Source organism: Piliocolobus tephrosceles, chromosome 2, assembly GCF_002776525.5.
Source record: "Piliocolobus tephrosceles isolate RC106 chromosome 2, ASM277652v3, whole genome shotgun sequence".
Taxonomy (NCBI): domain Eukaryota; kingdom Metazoa; phylum Chordata; class Mammalia; order Primates; family Cercopithecidae; genus Piliocolobus; species Piliocolobus tephrosceles.
In genome coordinates, this window is record NC_045435.1 from 9080743 (window position 1) to 9085136 (window position 4394).

At 42.0% G+C, this 4394-nt stretch overlaps 1 pseudogene; it reads right to left on the reverse strand.

Annotated features, from left to right (window-relative positions):
* Positions 1–200: 200 nt before the first annotated feature.
* Positions 201–3032, reverse strand: LOC111542422 (annotated as a pseudogene).
* Positions 3033–4394: the final 1362 nt, after the last annotated feature.

Sequence of the window (4394 nt, forward strand, 5' to 3'; positions counted from 1 at the left end):
CAGTCATTTCAAGAGAACAATACATAAAATAGGAAAGGATAAAATGTGTTTTGCATATTTCTGTGGAAGAACGGAAAACATACTTTGAGAGGTTCAGAAAATCCACTGTACAGAATGAACAGCTTATATACACTCTCTGTGCAATTTTTATTGGCTGGGATATTTAAATGTAATAGCTCCTCCAAAACAAGAAGACACATTCATTCTTGTCCAAATCCCTGTCTCTTCTATTGCAAAAAGAAGAAGTTTTTCCTTTCGTTGTTTATAACTCTTATATGGTGGTAGATCCAAGCGATTAAAACACATATGGCTTCTTGGCAACCAAGTGTCTTTGCCAACTTTTTCAGTGCAAAACTTTTGAGGCCCATGACTTCCCAGGAGCTCAGCAAATCCTCCTAGAGAGAAACGGCAGGTTCCTGTGATGAACTGCAATAGTAGCATTCTTACTTCATTGTCTGTCTCTTTCACGAACTGCCAAAACCAAATGATTTGCTTGCTGTTTCTTGTGTAGTGTCGATAAACATTCTTTCTCTGCCAATCTGCCAAGTCAGCCTCCTGCATGCCACACAACGTAACCTCTAATTCTTTTTCATCGAAGTACTGCAGCCACTGATGAGGAAGAACTTCATTTAAACCATCAAGGAAAGTTTGGTCTGTTCTTGTACTCCTCGAGAAAAATGCCATTCTGTCATTAAACCAATATATTCATCTTTGTTCTCCTCAGTCACCAGAATATTGGAAACTCCCAACTTCAGGTCATGTGAAGTAACTTTTCCCCAAATCTCCATGTCAACAGAAAAGTACATTTCTAAGCCACATTCTTCAATGTTGCTATCTCTTATCCAGATAAGGGAGCTATGAAATTCAGTGTCAATAGATTCCAAATCCTTAATAGTAAGTTTTTTACTTAACATACACTTGTAGAATGGTAAAGAGAAACCAGTATCGATAACTTTCCATGAAATAGTGCCATGGCAATAAAACTACCAATGAAACAGAAGTACGAAAGATGGTCTGGATTAATGGCAGATGCTGGATTTGTCTGCAGACAATAGTTGTTCTTCCCCACATACTCAAATAAGCAATACATTGCATTCAAAACTTCATGTGAAAGCAAGAAAAACTGTTCTCTCACCAGGCCACCATAATCAAGTCCTTCTTCTCCTGTAAATATTACATATAAGCGCCTCCTCAAGTCATAGGGTTTTAATACCATAATCTGCTGGAAGGAATCTTCAAACAACGTCTGCTGGGACAGATTGATCTTTACATGACTGGGTAATGCATTAGACTGGCATAAATAACAGAAGTGAGCAAGTTTCCATCTAAAGCTGCGTTCATAAGCAACTTGTGGACCACCTTTAGTTACAGATGACTTCCCATTGCGAGGATCTTTGAATGTTGTTGTTCTTGCATTATGATCAACAAAGTACCTCACACCTTCATGAGTATATCTAATTTCCCAGCCTTCCCGCAGAGGTTCTTCATTCTGTAAGCCTTGAGTTCTTGGATCTTCACACTGGGTTGTTTTTGTGTTATGATTCACAAAGTAAACCCTGTCTGTTGAATCCACTCTTTTTTCCCAGCCTGGTGGCAAAGGTCCATAAGGGTCATTTTCTGCAGCTAACATTGAAGCTGAATAGAGGTATCGTTGGTTAAACTGTTGCATAGCTCCCTGCAATTGGTTCTGCTGAGATTGCCACTGTTCAAAATTTTGGACCGATTCCATGGTAGCCTGCTGCCACGTTGTTGTTCTGGTGCTGTGATCCACATAATAAACTCTTCCACGATCATCAACTCTTCTTTCCCAGCCTGAAGGTAAAGGTTGTGGTCTCTCCCATGTAATAGTTCGAGTATTATGATCCACATAATAGGTTTTACCATGAGGATCTTTTCTTTGTTTCCACCCTGATGGCAACGTTTCTGTGTTGGCATTCCCAGATTCCTGCCATACAGGATCTATACACCCATCTGGCTGCCTTGATTTGGCTGCTTCAAAAGCAGAACTACTTCCAGAATTAGAGGTGTCAGGGTCTAATATACTTCAGATCCCAATTCTGCACTGGTAGAAAGAATACATTCATTATTTTCTGAGGAAGTCAGTATTTCTTGAACTGGAGGATCTTCAGCGGTAGTACTAGTGCGATTTGGAGACAAGGCATTTTCTTCAGGCACTACTGGAATACCCGTGACAGAAGCATTATCAGTTGGTGCAAATGAGGGTGATTCTCTATTAACAGTGTCATTGGCAGTCTCAGATGTGAGTCGTTTTGGAGCTGGTGTATTTTTGGGTCTGGCAGCAACCTGAGACAGAGATGAAGGTATGCTGTCTCCATTAACTACATATGAGCAACATGAGTTTTGCACTAGAGTGCTTGCAGGTACATGATTATCTATTCCATTCGTGCCTTCAACAGCCAACCTGGCAGTTGTCCTTGCTGAAGGCTCTCCATTTTCACGTAAGGCATCACCATTTTGCTGTATTTCTATGGTTGGAGATGAGCTACAGTTTGTTATATTTTCTTGCTCAATCACCAGTCCATCAAGCACAACTGTCAATTCACCAGTTTGTGCTGTGCCATTCTTGTTTTCCAAGGAAAGCTTTAATTATTCTTTGACTCTTTCCAATTTTCTGTTGTGTTTCAAATCTATCGTTGCATTTCCTGATAAAGCATCTGCTTTTAAAGCATGATGACTCCAAACCCGAAATTCCAACGTAGTCTGTGGCGTAACATTTACAGTTAGCTGTTCATCCCATTGTGGATTAGAAGAACTACTGGATTTTGCTGTTTTCCTAATTTCTCCATCTACAACTACTTCTGTATATACTGCTGTTTCTAACCAGTTCTTTCTTCTTTCAAGTTTGGCTCTAGAAACAGTTACCTGTAACTGCAACCTTCCAGTGTGATTATTACTAGTATCAGACCTTGGTGAAGCAGTGGCCATGTCCCAAAATTCAGCTAAAACTATGTATCAGGAACTGCTAGACACTGGGGATACAAAGATGAGTAAGACATGATTCCCTGTTTCAAGGAGCTGACAACGCCAGCGCGAAGCTCTCGGCTCCCAGCAGCCGGGCGCCCACGGCAGCGGCAACTCCTCCTGCAGAGGGCGCCCTCGCCCTTCCGCGCCCAAGATCACCGCCTCGTGGCTGGCAGGGCGGCGGCAGCCTCTCAGAGCCCTCACGCAGAGCTCGCCGACACCTGACTCTCCCCCGACCCCCACCCCGGCCCTGATTTGCATTTTTCTGATGATTAGCGATGCTGTGTTTGTGGTCCACTTGTATGTCACACTATTCCATCTGTACTTAAATGAGCTCTTGACGCAAGGAATAGGCACAATTCCTCTTTTACCTGCAGAATATCAAAGGCTTTGGGATTCATGATGTTTTCCTATAAATTGTTACAGAAACAAGTTCTGCTCTGGGCAACATGGAAGACTAGTTTGTATATTTTTATACGAGTGAAAATTTATATCAAATCATTATGCATTTAAATTCCACTGGAAGCCAGGCGTGATGGTTCCCACCTATAATCCCAGCACTTTAGGTGGCTGAGGCGGGAGGATTATTTGAGCCCAGTAGGTCAAGACCAGCCTCAGCAACATAGCGAAAGCCCATCTCTACAAAAACTAGCCAGGTGTAGGGGTGCAAGTCTATAGTCCCAGCTACTCAGAAGGCAGAGGTGGGAGGATTACTTGAGCCCCGGAGTTTGAGGCTGTGCTGAACCATAATTGCACCACTGCACTTCCAGCTTGAGTGACAGAGTAAGACCCTGTCTCAAAAATAAATAAATAGGCTGGTGCAGTGGCTTGCGCCTGTAATCCCAGCACTTTGGGAGGCCAAGGCAGGCGGATCACCTGAGGTCAGGAGTTGGAGACAAGCCTAGTCAACATGGCGAAATCCTGTCTCTACTAAAAATACAAAAATTAGCCGGATGAGGTGGCAGGCGCCTGTAATCCCGGCTACCAGGGAGGCTGAGGCAGGAGAATTGCTTGGACCCAGGAGGCAGAGGTTGCGGTGAGCCGAGATCTCGCCATTGCACTCCAGCCTGGGCGACAGAGCGAGACTCCATCTGAAAAATAAATAAATAAATAAATCTCATTGACTATATTTAAAACAACGATTTGACAGTTTTATCTTAAAATGTAAATTTTTACAGTCTACTAATAATTAAGTCCTTTACAACTATAAAGTTATAATAAAAAAATTTAGACATTAACTTTGAAATGTGTGATGGAGGCACATATCTTTACAAAATAGTTTTAGTAAATTTGTGAGCAAAAGTTTGAATACCATTAACCTACATTACATTTAACAAAGTCCTAACCATCAGAATTTGAGATGAAATGGATGAGAGAAAGCAACGTGAGAGAGTGTGAGAGAGAACCAGTAT